Source organism: Anser anser, assembly GCF_964211835.1.
Source record: "Anser anser genome assembly, chromosome: 9".
NCBI lineage: Eukaryota > Metazoa > Chordata > Aves > Anseriformes > Anatidae > Anser > Anser anser.
Genome location: NC_139729.1, coordinates 25,259,606 through 25,281,664, shown reverse-complemented (window position 1 = coordinate 25,281,664; position 22,059 = coordinate 25,259,606). Strand labels below are relative to the sequence as shown.

Below are 22,059 nucleotides of genomic sequence, written 5' to 3'. Positions count from 1 at the left end.
ATGATTGCCATAATACCTTAAAGTGGCTAAATTCAAAATCATAAGTTCCGATGTATAGAATCCATAAAATTCCTGGTAAGATAAGAATCCATAAAAACACTGATAAGATTTTTTTTTCTTTTTACTTTTTGTAGAATTTGGCTGAAGTACCATGTGCTGAATACTTCAGAGAAAGAGCTATGATATGGTGTAATGGTATATATTTGGGCACAGACTTCAGGTCTTCTTCTAATATAATTATCCCTGTAGGAATTTCATTAGATTAGAACTAATTACTGGCAAAAAAAAGGCAAGATCAGGATCCAGTACTATGAAACTCATTTCACTCATCAGGCAAGTGAACAGCATTTCCAAAGAGCTGCTAATATCCTTTCGTTGATCCAGAAAGCTACGCATAGAAAAATCTCAACGACTGCTTTCAGTTAAAACATATGAGGGAAGGACGGGGAAAGTAGAAATTAATTTAAGCAGAAGAGAAGGAAAAGACTTAGGTAACCAAGATGTGCTCCAACCTGCAGCATTTCTGCCTGTCATCCTCAGATGAAAACAAGGCAAACTCTTGATATTTCTTGTATTGAGGTGACACCAAAAATAGCTCATGTAAACCTCATATTACACAGATGAGGAAAGCAAACAAGCACATATCTGAGTCTGCTGGAGATATAAAGATTTCATCCTATAAAGAAGCTATTATATCTCCTTTGGCCTAGCAGTCACTGCCTCTGAGGCAGCTGCAACAGCAAGATCTTATTTCTGCTGAAGCAATTGCAGAAGGGGTCATTCGTGCTGAAAAAGGATGAAATAAAGATGCTTGACTATGCAGACATTTTCATGGGAAGGAATGAGGCTTGCACAGTTGGGATCCAGCCTAGTCACAATGTCTGTGACCCCAAAGGAGTCTGCCACAAGTGCCACCACTGCAAAGCCAGAATCTGACCCCCAGAGGAATAAGCATCTGCAAAGCTCTGCATGTATTTGTATCTATGTCTCCTCCAAATGATATAAATGTGAAATATTTTTTAGGTTTGTTGCGCATGAGAACAAGAAATGCAGTGCTCCAGAAATAGCTGGACTGAGTGCATTTGCCCTTACTACTGTTTTTGACAGGAGAGGGCCAATGAACACAACACACACTGACAAAAGAACTGATAATGATGAGTAGAAAAATAAATGACATTGTTAGTTGTGCAAGATTCTTCCCTTCAAAACTCCTTGTGCCAATACTGGCACATAATTCACATCTTTAATGTTCAACCTTGTTTGCCATTAGAAAGTAAATATTTGTCAAACCGCTGTAGTCTCTGAAGTTTCTCTGGGTTTAAGACAGAAATTTTTCTGGTGCCTTAGACACTGATGTGCCAGGGGGAGACTGCAGGAATTCAGAGTAGAAGATAGAAGCTCAGGCCTAGATGAGAAACAAAAGATCTGAAGAGTTAGAGTCTGACCTAAGGCAAAGGACTGGCTGAAGTCTCTAGCTCTGCGGCCGTCACACAGAGCGATCGAAGCGAGGGATATGGGGTTTTACAGACCATCCCCTGAGCGGTTCAGAGTCAGCCCACTTGGGAGGGTCAGTTACAAAATGACGGAAAGTACCTCCTGCAGCCTAATCACTGAAGTCTGTGCAGGCTTTTCTGTCTGGCCTCAGACCTGCAAGCATAATTTTTCTCCACTAACATCCCTCTGCAGTTCTCCAAAAGCCCCATTCCTCAGTAAATCACCTCATATGACAACACCATAATGACTCCCATAATACCAGATGGTCAGTGAAGATCCTATAATATCAAACACTATTCTAACGTATGCCTATGGCTGGAATTTTCAGGAATGAAACAAAGCAGAATTTTCAAACAGAATGAAAAATTTGGAAGTTTTCCTCCCACCCATTTTGTTTTCAAGAATATCCAATTGATTTTTCAACACATTTTGCTTTATTGACTTCCAGTGTGCTCTAACATTCAATGGGCAGTTTCTATTCTGGGCACCAAAGTAGCTTAAGATACCTTTGCAAATTGCAGTTTTAATGCAGAAAACGTGTCTTTATTTACATAAAAGTGTCCTGCCATTTTCATAGCTTCCTCTAACAGTGAAAACAGGGAATGGGAGCCATCCCACTGACAAATTTGAGAGAAACAAATGAACGAGAAAAGATAAAAAAAATAAAGATTTTAAAGTATCTGTGTACAAAAATCTTTGCAAAGTGTAGATTTAAACTACCTTGAAAGCATTTAATTCCATAATTACACAAAGGAAAAATTGAAGCTAAGGAATTTACCAAAATAAGATGGCTCTGATTGCATTTGGCAATATTTCCTGCATTATTCCTGTTAGCCACAAGTATAATTTGACTTTTTTTCTTTGCACTAGTCCTTCTGAGACAATGTCAGTGTTGAGTCCACAAGCATTTTGAGAATTAATTAAAATGTCATGAAATAGTTATTTCATTAGCATATATATGGTCATAAAAATAATTATAATTACTTCTTAGAGGTGGGAAGAGAGTTAAGTTTGATTGATGGAATTAATGGAAATATGGACAGTTCCAATATACTAAATTGCAGAAACTTGGAGTATTAACTATCTACTATGCAAAGTTATAATAATTACTGTAAGCACTTAAAAAGATTAATATTCAAAAAGAATAATGTATCTTAGAGCCTAAAATACCCATTGCAAATTACAAATGTATTTTCAACTGTTTATATCATATTCAGAAGAGAAATATCATTTTGATTAACTTCCAAGGTCTCCTAGATTAATAGGTATTTGCAGTCTTACAGAGTACAATCAATCCCTTTAATCTTGTTATCAGATGCTAAACAGCTGGGTGACCTGATTTAAGTGTATGCTTTTAAGGAAGTAATAATGTATAATAGTTTCCAAATGCTTGCTAAGAATTTTCAAGCTGTATAATACTCCAAAAAATATGCAAGTAAATGATATTAAAAGAAACATTATAGTTAACATTGGAATGCATATGAACTGCTTGTGCAGCCATAAGCAACCTAATTTTATTTCAGTTGTTTCTTTTAATTTATTCTGTTTTAAAGATCTGCAACTCAGTGATGATATCCTTAGGAGCCCAGGTGAACCCACTCTGCAAATCGGTAAACTCTTAAGCTGAATAAAATCCTTGCAATTTGAGACCCTCTTATGAAAACTGACCATAATTTGCAAGAATTGAGGGTCTGAGCTTCCTAAAGAGTGCTATTTCAAGAAAGTATCCCTACCTTGATAGGCAAGCCTCCCTATTACCTAGAACATACACTTTTATTTTGCAGTAGGCTGTCCACAATAAAAATGACCTCCAAGATCTGCTCAGTATCCCAGCTGCAACAAAACAGGCTGATATGAAGCACAGCAGAGATGCTTTAATTAGTATTAGCTGTTCCACCCATGTCCATGCACCACATTTCTAAGTGGCAGGTTGTTTTTTTTTTTTTTTAAGCAACTGTCAAATTTGTGAAGAATTGTTTTGCAGAAGCATTAGCTGCATTTTAAAGGTCTTTTCTTTTTTTATAAGACATTTCCAATCTCACATCCCCCCTTCCAATCAAAAAACAGTTCAGACCAAAAAAGCACTACATGGTAGGAAGAGGCAGGAGGGAGTGGGCACACACAGCTGTGCATGCTGCTGCCAGGGAGTTTGTTTTACATCCTTGTATTGATATAGACACTTCGACAATTGTTGTGCCAGCTTCTCACAAATGCCATGTTTTGCGAACTGCCAAATTAAGCAATGAATTTTTTTTTTTTTTAAAGTATTATGCTTAAAAATTTTTATTTTCCTGAGGGAACATATGGTAGAAGGTGACACATTTAAAATGGTCTTGCTGATGGCTAATACCTGGGAAAGTAGAAGCTTTCCCAGACAGTGTAAATAACTACAGCCTCTCATTGCAAGGAGATCTGTTGTTTTTTTTTAATTCTGCCTGTGAAGAAATTACTACCATGGACTCACAGTTTCTTTTAGTAATTTGAGTACTCTTTTCCTTGAGCCGTAGTCCTCATACTGGCAGTTCTAGGGATGAAATTTTGTTTTCTCCCTCTTAGACTAACCTTTGGTTCACAATCCCTTGAAATATACAACGCATGCTTCCATAAGACTGATTTATCTCCAGCACTGCAATAACATAATAGGAGAAGGATAAAATAAAGCTGAACTAGGCTACTGCTATTTCTAAATTAAAAAGCAGCAAGGTGATCATAGTGTACTAAGACTTATTCTAGGGTTTGTTTTGACTTGAGCATTACTTGATTAAATAAGGAGCCTTTAACCTAAGGGAGTGCTTGGTCACTCAAAGAAATTCTGCTAAGGAAATACTTTTCAGGAAAACTTTTAGCCTTAATGGCTTCTTCCAAGGAAGGAAACCGAAGTAACAGATGATAGAAGCAGTGTTTGATGATTATCTTTTGGTACCTCCCTATGCAGCAAAGTAGCTGCAACCTACTTCCAAAGGATGCTTGGAGAAATCTTCCTGCAAGAATAGATGTCTTTGCAGCACGTTACTGTCCCTAATCTGGACCTTCACACCTGTCTCATGGCTTGCACAAGTGCAGGTCAGCTCGTCAGCATGGGAAATCTGGGGCCAGCTGGCAGCTTCTGTTTCCTGTGGGCTGAACTGCCCTTTGCTGCAACAAGCTCACTTAGCTTGTTGTAGCTTGTTTTTCTGTATTTATATGGTCAGTGTTTTAAACCTTTCTTCCCTTCAAACAATTGTACTCCCAGTGCAAGTTGAGAACAGGTCTTTACTTATTCATTTTTTTTCTGAAATATAAGCACTACCTCAAAGCAAATTTATGTTTCTGATCACTCCTCAAAACTAGGTATTGGAAAACATATGCACCTCAGCAAACAGTGTAATGGAGTCACAGAGGAACCTAAGAACCATTGCACAGGTAATGATGTCTAATACCCCCCCAAAAAAGCAAAGTACCTTCCTCCAAAACATATTTGTGACATTTCAATTTGAAACACAGCAACGACATTAGAAATGCAATGTATTCTAAACCAACTTCAGATGCATGCGGATCATTCATCAGGACTGGAAACACACCCTATCCCTAATGAAAGTTTTTTCCAAAATGAACACAAACTGGAAATATATCTACTCCTGAAGCTATAAAGGATGGACAACAACAGGTAACTGAGCACAGGTGCCTCCTCCTACTTGTTCCTGTCCATGGCCCAGGTTCTGCGAAAGAACCATACTGGCCACCATGACAGCTCTGGAGTCACTGGGAGCTTTTGTCGTAGCTCCCACACAATTAAAATTCTATCAGTGAAATAATTCACTTTTAAAGAGAAAAGAGTCTAGCATGCTCTTACTGGATATCTGAAATAAGACCTCAAGTTCAACAGTATTCCAGACTTGTAAATAGATACGTTTAAAGACTGACATTTTTCAAGTAGAACTGTCAGAAGTAGTTTATATTAACTTCACCATTTTTTATTCTTAGAAGTATTTAACCCTTGTCCATACAGGGTTTCTACCTCCAAAATTGAGGAAATCGAAATGTAGGGACAGCATTGAACTCAAATTGCATTCTATATAAAGGGAAATAAAGATATAAGAAAATATGAATAAAGGATAGTGCTGACTGTGTTAAAGAAAGGACAACCTTTATTTTTTAAAAACTCTTAGCCATGTTTTTACTTAGATTTACTATAACCTACTGATTATTCCAACTGATTCTGTCAAGTGATTCTTATATTTCCTGCCAGTTTAGAAAAATGCAAGTGCTTGCATCATTCAGAGCCTTTGTGGATATTGTACAACTTAGTCTAACCTACTTTTCTTTCCTAGAAATATTCTATGGTCCCTTATGAATGTTACAAAAGATTCACAAACTGTTGCTTATAGTGGCAAAAGCTTACATTTCCAAGATTGTCATTTAGATGTGCAGAAATTCCACCCCCTTTTTTCCTCCTCTTCCCAGTAGGCTAGACTTTTATGGGAAAGCCTTTAAAAGGAATTTTTATGCCTTCCGAAACCCTTAGAAAAAAATAATGCAAATTATGAGTCTCCTGTGAACAGTTACCTGTACTCTCACAGATTAAAATGCATGCAATACATTGAAAAATACTTTTCTATATACCTTTAAGATGATCCGTTGCATCCCAGAATTACTATGTATCCCAAATGGCAGAGTGTAGGAATTCCCTGAATACTGCTACTTTTTTCTCTGTCCCTGAAATAACCAAGCCAATAAACATGTAAGTAAAATATACAGAACCTCAGTGGGTGGCAATCCAGATTGGGTTTCAAACACGTAGAAGTTTACTGACTTGAAGCATATGAAGGTATTGTTGCTAGGAGGTAGCAGCTTTTTCTTCTGATGTCCTGAGGATCAGAGTTATCACTCTGTTCACATCTTCTGATGTAGCTGAAATCTTGAAAACATACAAAGAAAAAAATCTTTTGACATGTAATTAAAAAATACCCCATAATACATTCCAAGTCTTGAATGAGAACACAAAAATTATATCCTTATTATGGAATTTGATCAGGTGAGTTACAGAAGTCACGGAACAAGAAGCCATTCCCACTGGATTGTGCTGTGGTTTATAGCACGTGCACCTCTCAACATTTCATTTAGCCAAACAAAAATAATTCTTTGAATGGAAGGAATAAATCTGCTAGCAAAATCTGATCACAAAATCTACTTTGTTTATAGAAATCTGAAGAATATTCCTGTCCAAAGATCTAATGACAACTGGTGCTGAAAAAAAACAAGCATTCATAGCCTCAGAGTATATAACATATTTAATGAATAGTGGCTGCTGTTCACAGTTAATGTACAGAAAACTGCATGTTCTTGCCTGCAGTACGCTAGGCTATTACTTTACCAAAGATTCATTCCTCAAAAGTATATTGCGTTCAGAGAAGGGAAGACTAAAGTATTTCATGATACGGTCTATGTATGACAGGTGACTTTATAGTATTACTACAGAAAAATAATATGCTTTTTTGACTCTAAAATACAGCATTTTCTGCTCGTGACCACTCAGTGTGGAAAATCATCAGCTTCAGCCATGTCCAATGATTCACTGAATACTTCCCCTCCAAAGACAAGTTTGGTTCCAAAGGTAACTACCTGTCTCTGAGCAGCAGGTAAGGCCCAGCCCCGTACTTTAACATTTTCTGGTCTTTCTCCAGTGCTTCCTCACAGATGTAGAAGGTGCTCTCTCTACACAGCAGCAACACTTACTTCTTCACCAGTCTGCAGACCCTCCTCAGCTGCATTTCATCTACAAAGTATGGTGCTTGTAGTTTAGAAATGAAATTTCAAGCTTTTTTATTCAAAAAATCAAAAATATTGATACTTATTTTTCTTTATGGGGCAGAAGGTAGAAGAGGTAAAAATTGTTTTCCTGGATTCAAATGTGATACTGGAGAGATGGGATTTTCTGCTGTAGTGGAAACACTAGTTCCTTAATCTTGGCACTTTTATAACCATTGTGAAGTGAGCAGTAAGTAATAAGCCCTGGAACATCAGCATTTTGCTACTAACATCTCAGAAGAGAAGGTGACCTTTTTTTTCCTAAGCTATAATATTCAACTGGTTAAGCAAACATTTCCTCCTCCTTTCCAAGTAAAAAATGAAAGTTTCAGTTTCATTTTCTACCTTAACAGCACTTCTCTATTACTAACTTGACTAGATACCTGATTGTGTAATAAATGTTGATACATACAAGAAAAAATACACTATAGGTTACAACACATACAGTCTATGCTAAAATATATGGAGCCTTTTATGGGCCACTGCTCTGGACATATATTTTTACTCAGCATCTTTGATTATGCTGCCACCAGCAGCTTTCAAGACATAAAAAGGCAAATGACAGGTGCTGTCAGTGACTCAAACAAAAGCTGTGGAAATTCACTGAGCATGTAATACGGTAGATTTTAGTAAAGCTAAAAACCCATGGTAGCTTTGACTAACTTGATCTCTCAGAAAGCTATTTGAGGAAGAGAGTCACAAAATAATGAATTGAATGTACTGTTACATAACTAAGAATCCCCCAGGGTCTTGTCTGCTGCCTTATCTCATAAGTTGTAATGATTTTCATGTTAGATCAAAGAACAGCATAAAGTAAAATTGAGATGAAAACAACTATTTCATTGCCCTCAAGTGTATAGCTTTTATTTTAAGACACTCTTAAGCAGCACCGTAGAAGGTATTTCTCTTTATATAAATAATTGTTTTGTAAGTTTTTTCCGTGAAGGTGCAAAAGTCTGCCATTGGAAGCACACCCCTTGTAGTCCAATTGTATCTGACTTACCTCCCACATAGCTGATAGCCAGGTGGAGCTGGTACTGCCTTTCAGTTTTTGATGAAGGAAAGAAGTAAAGATTGCCTGCACAAGAAAAGAGACAGGAAGAAACTTAGCTTGGGATTTGAAGAGAAAAGCGTGCAGTCAGAGTACACAAAACAAAAATGGTCAGGAGGGTATTAAATTTCACATATGTAAGCAGGAAGAGCGACGTTTGATGTCTTGTGGGTCTTGGATTTGGTGGTATCACAGAAGGATATGGGGCATTAGCAGGATTTCCCCTCTCCGAGGGGACTTCAACAGGAAGTTATGGAAAGTAAGGAAAGAATGATGATGGAATTACAATACAATCTCGAGAAGCTGTAGTGACAGGTTACCCTGAGCGCCATGAGATACAGCTAATCAGATCTGGAGTATTCTGACTCCCACAAAGGCTCAGAGAACAAGAATTTCTGAAAATTTTATACCATAAGGACTGTTACATCATTAGCATGCAATCAATTTCTCAGCAAACAGTTTTTCAGCAGAGATCAATCCTGCCAATAGTTCAAATATTAGTAAATTGTTAAGGTCAAAAAGGGCAACAATGCTTAATATATGCTTGACATTTTAATGAACTTTACAGTAAGGAGGAACAAAGAGATCTTAGCCCTGTTCCATAAAGCAGTGTAGAAGACTACACTTGAATCATACATTTTTTAAAAAGTAATGAAGTTTCAGATATTTTTTTCACTAACAACATATTGTATTTACAGCAGTGTAACAGATTTCATTTCCACACAGATACAGTGACATGGATAGGTGATTTTAAGGAACTATCTACTAAAAGAAATAAGAAATGATTTTCCAAACTCAAAGGCAAGTCATTTTTTTTTCCCTTCTTCATACATTATGAATGAATTAATTCTCCAATATTTCTTAATACACAATTTATTATTAAAGTTCAGGGATAAAATCACATGAAACATGAAATGAAAATGCTTATTATCAGAAATGGAAAATTAATAATTTGTCAAACTTAGTTTCATCTTCAGTTCATGAAATATTCATGAACACATCTTCAGTTGTTTAAATTTGTTATTTGGGCTAATGTAATATTTGCTCCCTCCAATGTGTTTTGCTTATTGAACATCAGTGTTCCAAACCTGCATCAGTACTCCAAAACCTGCATGTGATTTTCCTTGGTCAGCTGTGGCTAACCACATAATCACATTCAGGAAATTTCCCTTTCTCAACTGGATGAATATGATTCTCTAAAACAGGAAGAGCTATTCATGTTCTCAAAGGCTTTGAAACACTCTGGGAGAGTTGGAAAATAAGTGGGTTGGGAAATTATAGAAAATTCTCAAGCTTTTTCTTTCTGGCTCACTCAGGTCTCAACAGAATCATAGTTCCCATGTAGCTAATATAAGATTTATTGGCTGTTTGCAAAATTTGAATTTATTTATTATTTTCCCATAGTCATAAGAGCAGGTGCTGAGATACAAAGAATGGAGGCAGATTTTTGTTTCCACTTGTTTTAATTGAAGACTTGCCAGATTTCTGGCTAGGGGTTTTAATATCTGCCCTATTTCTGTGGTCTGTTACGTGTTAATAATATTAAAATATATTTTTGTCTGTTATTATGAGCTTAAAAATTTGGGGGGGGTTAAATACTACTGTATTTAGTGAGTTTCTTAGCTATGCTGTAAGTTCCACAAATGGTCAGTCATAACCAGGCTTTTTGTAGAAATTCCCTCTTACAGTAAGCATTTCTCAGGGGACAGTTTGATCATACAAATACCTGGGGAAAAGCCAACCCACAACGAAAATACATATTTAAAAATATATTTTTTATTTTTCCTTATAACTACTATAAGTCTCTTATAATATTCACCTGTTCATGCCCCATACTACTACCAGCTTCTAAAAATATTAGAAAGAGTGCTGTTGCCAAGTACTTGACTTATTTAAAGATAATTTTATCTAGAATCCAATATTGCAGAGTGCTCAGCTGTAGAACAGCCTGATAAAACTAGATAAAAGCATATTCAAGTTACCCTCAGGGGAAAAGTGTGCACATGGGAAGAAGGAGAAGGAAATCATATATGGTGTGACGTGTTTTTCCTGATATAGTCCCAGAAGATTTAGGTTTAAAATTTCTTTGAGAATGTTTAATTAAAAATAGGCATAACAATCAAAAAACTTTTAAGAGCTAGACCAATTCCCATCAACACAGATAGGTTCTAGCTTTGACAAAATAACAAAGAGCAGATAAATAATCCATAGTTTTAAAAAGAAAAAGACTTATTTTCTTAAGGACATATATAACTTAGACCAGCGTGCTGTCAGTGCATTTAATGAATGAAAGTTGCATTTGGAGTACAAGAAGATGATTCAATTGTACAGAAATCTCTGACAAATTTGTCATTTAGCAACTTCATTATTCTCTTTTGAATCAACTTAGATTTCTTCATCTATTCTTTCTCTTCTGCTGAAGCCAGGTAGCTTTATTCACTCTGAAGTAAGCCCATCATACAAGTAGCACTTCTATTGCCCATTTATTACTAACCCACCACTGAGCTTCCCAGCAGCTTTCCCACTCCTGCCACACAGCAAAGCAGCTCTAGACGGGCAGTTAATCCAGCCAGGAGCTGCCTCAGCAGCAGGAACAAACCAGACTAGTTAGTGAGATCCTTAATGATGTCATCCCTGGGTCATCTTCCTGCAGGGAGATGTACTTTGGATGATACATTTGCGTTAAACAGCTTTCACTCGCAGATGAGTGTGAAATTTGCATTTGGACTTAGCTAGCTCTGTGATTTTGTCCAGCCACTCACCCTTTTTCTTGCAAATTGTAGAGTTAATACCTTTATAAAATACTGTGCAAAGATGTAAATTATTACAATACATTTCTAAAAGTACAAACGTTAATTGTCAAAATTAGCACTAGATTAATGCTAAAATTAGTACCGAATTTAACAGGCAACAAAAGGTAACAACAAAATTCTTCAATTCATTTTAAGTAAATATTTCATTATCTTCATTTGCTGTTTCTTTTTAATGAAAAGTATGTGCCATTACAAAAAGCCAATCTGAGAGTAAATCTTCCACTCCATTCACTAAGTACCTGTTTCAAATATTTTCTTCTTTGAACTACAAACCAATAGCCAACTTTATGAAATGATAGAATAGTTCTTTACCATTAAATCTAAAATCCTCAAAGAGTCTCTACTTCAATTTATTTAAGGAGTAGACCCTTGTTTCCATAATGTAAGATCTAATTCATTCAGCTAAAGGAATCTCAAAACTAGGACTTCAGGGCAGGGGATGAAAGTAAGTTTTATATGGGCATATTAGATCACAGACAAATTCTACACTAGGTTATATAAAAATACCTTCCCAGAATTTTTTCTATAGTTGATAGCAGAAAAGTTTATTTATGCCTTAAAACATTTTGCGTTCTTGTATGAACTTAAAGAATATAACAGCTAAATAGATTAATTGAAAAGAGATAATCTTGAAGGTGAAAATAGACTGACAGGCTTGTAACAGAAAAACTTTGGCATCTGAATTTTTGCCTCTAGACAAAGCATGGAAAGCACACATGAAAGTTTCGCCATAACTTTTTGCTCTGTGGATTTCTGTTTCCTATTGGTTTGGGAGCTGACAATTTCGCAAGAAACTTGCAAGCGTTTGCTGGTTTGTTGTTTGAAACCAGAAAAATATTTCAGTTTCTTAGAGAAACCAGTTGAGGAAGCCTCATAGAGTTCCTTTGCCTTATGCATGTTTTATGCTGTGTTTTGGGGGTTGCCTGAATCTGAAACTCCAAACTAAACAAGAGTAAACAAAGCACAAAATGCAAATGTGAAACACAATGTTGGATGACATTTGCAGAAAACAAAGGCGATGGTGCAGCAATGAGTTCTTGGCGGAGTCTATTAAGTCAAGTGTATGGGAGTTTTGTTTTTCTTTTAACAGATATCAGGTTTGTGGCTTACTTCAACAGATTTCCAGATAGGTCTGTTTGTACTTCATACTAGCAAGCCCTCATCTGACTGATCTTACTGAGGTACTCCATCATCAATACAGAGGATTAAGTTCCAGCAAAACTATGCAATGTACAAACACTTCTCCTATGACTTGACTGTCCTTCTGTTGCTTCCATGTTATTTTCAAGTCTACTAAACAACCACTTTTAGAGTTATCTATTACAAACTGCTCCAGAATTCAAGACCTTGTACTAAAAGGGACCAGTCCAAGACAACATGGGTGGAATTGCTTGTTGACCATTTTTCCAAAATGGCTCAGAAGGAAGAGTTTTCAAAGATATGAATAGCTCTTTTTAAGTCACTCTCCCATTATTTGACATGGTTTAGAAGCCTAGCTGTTTTTTATTCTTTCTTCATTTCCAAGAATTCTGGACAGTGGAATCTTTTAATGGTTGTATTCATTAGTTACAGTCATGATCTCCAGGGGATCAGGAACAAAAAGTTACTCACAGTTCTGGACAGTCAAAGACAAGGTGGACGTCAGAGAAACTCATCTGTTTTTTTTAGACAACAACAATCAAATCTGAAGCTTCCCCCCCCCCCCCCCGAATTCTTTACAAAATTCATGACAAACCATACATGTGTAAAAGCCTGGATAATGCTACCCAAATCAGTTTCCAGTGAAACTAATTCAGACATTACCATCTATTATAATTATTCTTGATCATAGGTCCAAGCAGCAGAGAAAATGTGAAAAATGAGGGGTCAAAGAACTTTTGATATCTTAATCTTGTATCTTTTGGAAATATTGTACTGAACCAATACAATGAATATTTATGCAAAGGCAAAAAAAATCCATATATTCAAAGACCCATATATTTTAGCTTCAACTTTGCAAACAAGTTTCCATGATTACAAAATGACTGCTTTGTTTCAGATTATTTACAAGTAGAATACTTTTCCCCCCATAGTGGAGTTTATTTCTAAGTGCATTTTGGAAAGTGAACAGAGTACTAAATTTTCATAGCAGTCTGAACTGAGTATATCTGATTGAATCATCTGGAGATTTAGTCTCATCATGAAGGCTTCCTAATTGTACTCTCCTCAGACAGACCAGAATTAATTCTTGCTATTCTTTGCCTGAAATGTATCTGGGCTGATACACTGATAATAATTTTCTTATCTCAGAGACAGATAGCTAAAGAGAGAGCCTGGAAAAATAAAGGGAAATGTTGAAGGTGATTATCATAATGAGAATATTAATTAGCTCCATTTCAAACACCAGTTGTTGTTACATGAATCAGCAAGCAACTTTCCAAGTGGATTTTATAAGCTTCTTTTTCTCAAGCTGTCATTAAAGTCAGAAGGTGCCTTCTCTATAAGGAAAATAACACTTGATTTCAATACTTGGAAGAGGAGTGCAGTTAGAGACCCATAGAATCTCTTCTTCTTAAACCTTCAGACATTTCCTGTACATGATCACATGATTAATAGGAAATACAGTTTTAAAAAAAATGAAGAATGGTGACTTTCCTCTTTTCAGTAAGCAGGGATAGGTGGTACATAGCTGGGCAATGTTTGCGCATGGTGAGTACCAGGAATCTGGAATCCCACCATAGCCTTCTAATAATACAAAGAGAAGCAAAGGAAGCAACTTATCTCCTCCTGTCTTTGCTAAGAGGATACTCAAGCTCTCTCAAGCCTCTGAACACTGCCTTCTCTGGACACCATCAAATGGCTCATGGTTTATCTTGCTATGCCTACAAAATGCCACTATATCAAGATGCAGCTGAGGCTGCTGCTCTAGGGAGAAAGTGCTCCCTCCACACTGCTCAGGTGTGATTTGTAAACAAGGGCTTTGGGGGTTGTATTGGGATTATTTTCTAAATCACTTTGCAGGGCTGATTACATTTCTCTGAGCCACACTGCAAGCACTACTGCTCCTCAGGTTTCTACCAGCCATTCAGAGTGTGTTGTAAACTGTTTATATCAGAAGGATCTCATTTTGTGTGTTCTTCCCATATGCCTGATCTCCCTGGCTCTCTTACATTAAGTCCCTGTTTTGGGGCAGGAGTTGTCTAGTTTAATATCAGACTAGAAATTCAACAAGCTGACATTTACTCCCACTCCCAGACTAGTCATGAAATTCACAAGCTTAAACCCAAGCCTGAAATGCCTTACAGGACGTCTCCCAGCACAGCAGGGTCTAACACTGCCTGCTACTTGCATTCAGCCTGTTTCCAGAAATGAGTTAGCCTTGTACTAATTTAAATTACACAACCCAATAGGTTTTCAAGAGTTGTAACAAATCCTGGTTAAATTCAAATAAGCTATACCCCCTTCTAACTCGGCCCACTTTTCACTCAGCCAGGTAATACAGCCAAATTTATCTAACAAACTCAACTCATGAGGTCAAGCTTATTATTATTATTAAAAACTTAATTTTCACTTCCTGGTTTTGTTTCCCTGATAATTAATGGTGTGGTAAACTATAGTAGAGGGATCAAGTTAGCCATCCAGATTACAAATAACTCCTAGAAAGAAAGAAAATAGAAGCTTAAAGCAGGTTTTCTAATAGGTATGAAAATACATGAAACAGAGGTTTTGAAGAAGAGTGAAGACTAACAAGTTTTATTTTCGCTCCTTAGCAATTTTTCAAAGATGTAAGAAGAATTTGTGCCTTTGCTGTGTCTCAATATAAAACCCTATTTCCTTTAACCCTCCCTGACAAGCTCTCAGATTGCAGACAGAGCCCCACCAGTACCGTGCTCCAACCCTGAGCAAGCTCTACTTAGCATCTGCTTCCTTACCCTCATCCTCTGGCTTCCTATCACACCATCTGCTTGATCAGCTCCACAAAATGTCTTGACCTGTGTCCCATAACCCACTTTTATAGCTTCCCTCATGAGGCACACACCTGCTCCCACAGCTGATCCCAGAGAAGAAACACCAGCTTGCTTAGAGCCAGGGCATCAATTCTAGTTTACAGTCTTAGCTTTCCTCACCTCTGAGGCTATACTCCTTCCAAGTAACAGTAACTTTCACATTTTTCTTTTAGATTTTTAAAAATATATAAGTATACATATAGATATTAGTTTATGACTAGAATAAAATAAATTTTCTTATTGCTTTCATAGTCAGAGATTCATATAGAGTTAAAATGAATAGCATGGATTTTTCTGAGCTTTCCTAAAACTGCCTTCCCAGTAGTGGCATTTACACAGGAAAACAACAACAGTTAAACTGTGATGTGAGTCACAAGGAAAAATCCTTAATTCTTACTATCATTATTCTCCTAATCATTCAATATTCATTTTTATATTACAGTAACACCTGCAAGATGCATTGCTAGGCAATATGTAACCACGGACAAAATGTAGGAAAGAGGCTTGTAAATCCATAATGACATACATTTCACTTCTGTAAGGGGCTGTAAATCTGGATGTCCATCTAGGAGTATCATTTGTAGATGCTGAAGAATGCTACCTTTACAATAATGTATTGAGCAATGGTACAAGGTGCTAGATGTCTCTGGGAATGTTTATACGTTGCATTTCAATGTACGGTGTATTCTTACAGGACCTGACTCATGCATCAAGACAACCAAAAGCCATGCTAGTACTATGCCAAATCTAATTATAAGTTTGACTTGTCATTGTGCTAATGGGGTCAAAGAATATTTGCTCAATACAGTGTTGGCATATTGCAGAACATGATCTTTATCTTTCATGATTCTAAAGATCAATCTTTAAAAAATAATAATAAAAAATAAAATAAAATAAAATAAAATAAAATAAATAAAATAAAATAAAGTAAATAAAATGCTCTACTATTTTTATTGTCTTTTTTTTTTTTAATTATCCTCAAAAAAATATTTGCTATGCTTCTTCTGCATTAGGTATTATTTCTTACATTCTTTACACTTAAAATTTTTGTGACAGTGCATTCATATCTGCCTACCATTATTTATAATCACCTGTGGCACTCCCCATAATAATCAAAAATCCTCTGTTGTGCTATTTGTAACAGAAGGAGACTGGATCTTTAAGAGAATTGTTTCTGAGTGCAGTCACAAGCTGTTACTCTAACAAGCAGCACACAGGTTTCCTTGCGCTTTTCAACAATTCCTCATGTCAGCTGGAATTACGTGCCCCACAAACTACCCTATTTAAATGTCCTATTTATAACTGCATGAGAATGTCTGAGTGCTCAGATCTGTAACATAAATTCTCTGTTTGTCTTTGTTTCTTCTATTTCTGATTTTAAAAAATGTTTTTTCTTCAGCACAGTTGTTTGCTGTCACCCATCAAACATTTTTACCAATTTATGTTACTTTCAGACATTTTTCATGGTAATGTTTTTCATCATTTCTCACAATCTTTCTTAATTAAAACAAGAAAAGCTTTTCCATTTTTATTTTCTATGGGCTTTTTTGTTCCCATATTTGATTTTTACCTTCCATTTTTACTGTATTTGTTCATGGTCTTGTTTTCTTTGGTCAGGGAATCCATAGTTCCTCATGGTCTAGGTTAGGCTATTTGTTTTCTTGGGATTTGCATTGCTTTTTGCCTTACCCTACATTTCCCAATATTGCATGGATCTTTTGAGCTCTTTGTTGTCACCATGATTTATTTGCTGTGTCCAAGATAAAGGCATGAGATGAATCTGCATTTCCACATCTTTTTAAAATCAACCAATCCATGTATATATCACTCTATCCATCTGGTTGAGAGCACCTACACCGTCCTCCCTAAGCTTTCTGCCATCAGCCTCTTCCCTCTTTTTCTTTTATTCATGTTGCCATTATTCAGATTAATACATTTCTTAGTGAAAAGCACCATTATTTATGTTTATAGGAGTATGACTTGAATGCTATCACAAAAGGATATTACAGTAAACATGAAGAAAAAGGTTTCTTATTCTCGGCCTTCACCAGTCCATGTGTAATCCTGCTTCTGCTCTCTGGAGGGAAGAGTGGCTTCCCTAAACCCTGAGTAGATGAGCAGAAACTGCTACAGAATTAACTGGAACCCTCCCACCCACAGAAAGGAGTAGGTACGTTTATACATTTCCTGAGTAAAATTGTGCCTGAGATTGTAATGATGCCCAGTGTACTTAAGTCTCTGACAATCACCTGCAAATAATAGGGAAGTCATACTATATTCTTATAGCAATATATTATTTTTTTTAAAAAAAAGAGCACTGGACTTCATTCTTTTATGAAGCAATTTTACTCTCCAGCTTCTGCTGCTGGAAGTTGAACTGAAGGATGGTCCTTCAGTAACGTGTAATAGCTTGGGAGTTACGGCTGCCACTTTGCCTCAGCTGGGAAGGACCGCAGATGAATCAGCACCAGCTTCCCCAGATGAAAATAGCTGTATGTCTTTTAAATTTTTAATGGAGATTAACACTTTGTCATTGCAGTGCATCACTCAGTGTAACGTGTTGAATAATGCTCCGTGTTGAATAAGGGAGCATAATGGCACGATGCACTGAAAAGATACAGTGACAAATCTCTGACATAAAGCGTGTCCTTGTTTGAACTGGTATTTGCCTTCCCAAAATAATGACAGACACATTCCCGTGATGGAGGCCATGGGATGGCTTTCCATTTATTTGCTAGTAGATGTATAAATCCAAAGAAGAAAGTTAATTAGACTCCCAGTGTGCAAGGCAGTGGAGTACACTCTGATTGCTAATTATTTTAATATAGGTAAACAGCTATTGACAGTACAAGTAATTTTCCTCCATCCACAGTTAAGAGGCTGGCAGGTATCAGTATAACAGCTCAGAGCAAACCTAAGGCAATCTAAATTATGGGTTTTAATCAATATGCAAATTGTTATTGTAAAATACATCAATGGTATTTTACTCCAGCTGGCCCATCATTCCTCAACTATTGCAGGTATTAGTTCAGCTCTGGATGTTAGTCACTATTCTTTATCTTGACAGCCTATGTTTCTAAGTTGATATTACGTTTGTTTTTTTTTTTTTAGCTACATGTTCTCTACTAAGAAAATCTTTTACTTTGTATGGTTGCTCTGGCCAACTTATTTTGCAAGATGCAACGTGTGTGTTGTGTCAGACTGATGTTCAGAAGCACCTAACTGTATTTGGTTTCTTTTGGCATTGACTCCCAGAGGTGGACTGCTAGTTTTATAGCTCTAGGCTTTTGAAGAGTATTTTAGCTCATCTAGCCCAGCATCTATTTGACCTTATATTTTTCAATTTACTTAAATTACCTTAAAAATAAAATAAATTTAAAAAAAAAGCTTATTACTTGAAATTTCATTTGTGCTTGCAATTGTGTAAAAATACTACACAATACCTTCAATTTTAGTAAGCATATTGCTTTTGCAGATTAATCAGCATTACATATGCTTTCACTTCAGTGAAATTAGATATAACAGTGATTTTTGTCAATGCTAACCCAAGTTCTTTTCTGTTTAGTTTATTTTTAAATGTTTCTTGGGAGTGCTTGCCATTTCTGATATCCTCAGATACATCCAGCAGAGGAAAACACATAGGTCCTCCAATATTGCTCCTTCCAGTTGGCATCAAGACCTTGTATCTGTGGCCATGACCAAAAATTGTATGGCTTGGATCAGCTTTGGATTAAGAAAGGACAAAAAAAATATGGTTTTCTTGCAGTAATTAATATTTTCCCTTCTGCTAGATAGCTACAGCAATTGGCACAGGGTAGCTGGGCATATTTTTCAGATCCAGAGGCATCCAAACTGCTTGGTAAAGTCTGGGATAAATACAAAACCACTACGAAAGAGCATGAGGCAGAGAAAAAGAAAAAAAAAAAAAAAAAGAATTAGCCTAATACAAGAAGAAATACAGTGTAAGAAGGCCACCCCAGAAGACAGAAGAAAATCCTTTCCATCAGCCTGAAAGCTCCTATTTTGTTTGGGTGGTTGTTCCGGGACAGCAACTGCTGATGCTGGAGGTGGCAGCAGGGAGGCATCTGGAATAATTAACCTAATGGCATCGTCTACTGGCCCTGAACACAGCAAGGCAGTGGGTCAAGAAAACCCTATGAGATACCACCTTAGCTGTGGCTGACACCAGAGACAGCAGAGGAGATTCACAGCAGGACTGTGAGACTTGGCAGTCCTCTAAATTCCACAATTAACCTCTGACCCATTCAGTAAATTTTGTAAGTCGATATGTTTATTACCCAAACACTACCTATCTCAGCCCATTAAATGTTATTTAGCCAGGTTCTGTTTGGGTCTCCTATCATTTGTAGCATTGTGGTCATCCACCTGTGTCAGGTAGGTCCTCCTGTTAACCACTGCAGAAGGTGGTGGTGACTTTAGGCATGGTTTGCTTAAAGACACTGGTATCTTCCTTTCCTTTGAAACTTGCCACTGGCTGTGTTCATGAAAACATAGCACAACTTCCAGGCTTTGTAGTGAAAAACAAATTGAAAACATTTAAAAAAAAAATCCCCTTGAAATAATTTTTCATTAATGTTAATATGCACTTGTGGACCCCTGTTCTTCAGCAACTCTGAAAGTGCACCCAAGTTCACTGCAGACACAGAAGTCAGTCTGTTACCTCTGAAACACCCAGCATTCCTTGGGCAGTAAAAAAATAAGTAAGAATAACATTGTAAAAAGTTGCCACTCTTCAGCATAGTTCAGAGAGGCCAATTCCATAGGGGTCTTTGTACAGTTATTTTTATGCATTCATTGCTCGTTGACCAGGATAATCAAATAGAATATTCCATTTTCTTCCTGCTGTTTAAGTGCCTAATTCAAAGCTAATTGAAGCCAATGGCAGATATTCATAGATTTTAATGGACCAGTCATAATCTTATCTCTACCGTTGTTGTGTAAGTTATTGTATTTATCCTGATTACTTTTACCTTTACATACACGCATGCATTTATGCATATTTATAGTTTTTACATGCATAATCATCATCTCTAAGTTGAAGTATTTGAAAGTAGTTATTAAATTAAAATATATTTCATGACAGGTATTTACATTGACTTATGACTACAATAATAGCTTATATATAGGTTCTAATATAGTATTACTTACTCTGATTTCCAGTATAACAGTTATCACTAGAAAAACATAGCTAAATGACAAGGTTTCTTTGTTACTTCAGCTACATGGGCAGAACTTAAGCTATTAATGTGATTATACTAACAGCCTATACATATTTATGCCCTAATGGCATAACTTTTCAGCTACTGTGAATAGAATACACTATGAGCAAAAAGCTAAAGTATATGAGATCCTTTATCTCATGGGAAAAAAAAAAAATATAGATATATATATATATGAATAATGTTACCTAGGGGAAAAAATGTCAAAAGCTATATAGTTGTTTTTCTATATATTAAAGTGTTTTAATTTAAAAACTGTTTTTCCTCCCATTTGTATCCACAGGTATTAATGTATTTCCATCTCCTGGTTCTAAGGCATCCAGCCTTTTAATTTTTCAGAATTTAATGAGTATTAGCAAATTGAGATAGAGATTTAAATCAATATCTTCTATTATGGTTGATATCTCACAAGGAAGGATTCTGGAAGCATGATGTGAAATAAGATAACCAATGATAGACACTAATATAATTCATATTCTCTTCTGTTTTCTCTGCTACCAATGCTTTTGAGCATTCCTGAACTCCTTATGGTGCTGCAAATTCTAATGTCACTTCTTGTGAATGTCTGAAACTTGTGTGAAAAATTACAGTCTGCCCTTCTACCTTTCTTAGCGGTTTCTTTTCCTATGCTTATCTTTTGAGAAATGTACATGCTATAAAAAGTTACTTACCCAATTTGTTGTGTTTTTATTGTCAAGAAGTTAATATTGAATGCCTGACACAAAGCAGTCAAAAGACAAATTCTAAAACAGTAGTAGTGTAGGCTCACTGACACTCTGCTTTCTCCTGTATTGAAGCATGGCACTGAAAAAAAAAATAAAAATAAAAGTGAGGATTTTCTTAATGTAATATCTTTATATAGTACCATATATACTAATGGAAAGTCCGTGTTTTCAGGTATAAGCAGCAGTGCAACAGTTCTTTGTGACATGCTGTACAGCTGGGACAACACACATTTCTGATTAATTCTGTTTTGTCATTGACTTCTGTTGGAGTAAAGACAGGTCAGTCCCAAGTGTTTGGAAAAATTTTGATTTTTTTTTCCCCTTTCCATATAGTTAATTCAGCATATAATTACAATTCCAGATACACAATATTTGGATACTTAATAGTGTATTAAGCAAGTTACATTTAATGTTTTGATATAATTTAATCTTGCTATGTGTCAATATTTAGTGCTTAATTAATAGCATATTTACATCTCTTCCATACGTTGGTGTGCCAATTATGAGCTTAAACACTTCTCTCCAGTTCAACACTCACGGTGGAAATTAAATATACTAAACTGAATTTGTCTATGATGTAGCTCCATCAAATGAATTTACTTCAAGTATGTGTTTGATCTGCTATATAATGCTAATACAATTTGAAAGTAGTTTATAGATTGTAATTTCCTTCTGTGATTGTAATTGCTTCAATGGGTATTGCACATACCCAAGAAAGAGGGAAGTGCTTTAGCAGTGCTTTAGTCATAATCTCTACTTTGCTATACATGGATTATTTCAAGTTCATCACACATCAGGTACTATAAAAACTGAAATTTTACCTAAAGCACTTTTTTTTTTTTTATGAAATGGATTAGTTAATAGGTTTAGCCAGTTATTTTTCATCATTTGAGGAAGAATTTTGACAGATATACATTTAACTAAATTGTATTCTGTCTCATTTTCCCTTTCTCCATGAATCTC

At 36.1% G+C, this 22,059-nt stretch overlaps 2 long non-coding RNA genes across 9 annotated transcripts in view; both read right to left on the bottom strand.

Annotated features, from left to right (window-relative positions):
* LOC310903956 overlaps positions 1 to 7,265 on the bottom strand; it is a 34,915-nt gene extending 27,650 nt beyond the window's left edge. For 6 of the 7 annotated variants that reach the window (XR_014587960.1, XR_014587961.1, XR_014587962.1 and 3 more), the window contains exons 1-3: positions 7,096 to 7,265; positions 6,287 to 6,391; positions 6,097 to 6,189 (exon numbers count right to left, since the gene is read on the bottom strand). This is a non-coding gene — a long non-coding RNA (uncharacterized lncRNA). Of the gene's footprint in view, positions 1 to 5,875; positions 5,994 to 6,096; positions 6,190 to 6,286; positions 6,392 to 7,095 lie in introns of all 7 variants that reach the window. The other variant, XR_014587959.1, reaches the window with a different exon arrangement.
* A 1,017-nt stretch (positions 7,266 to 8,282) lies between these two features.
* Positions 8,283 to 22,059, bottom strand: part of LOC310903957 — a 68,133-nt gene continuing 54,356 nt past the window's right edge. For both annotated transcript variants that reach the window (XR_014587966.1, XR_014587967.1), the window contains exons 10-11: positions 21,043 to 21,175; positions 8,283 to 8,359 (exon numbers count right to left, since the gene is read on the bottom strand). This is a non-coding gene — a long non-coding RNA (uncharacterized lncRNA). The remainder of the gene's footprint in view (positions 8,360 to 21,042; positions 21,176 to 22,059) is intronic.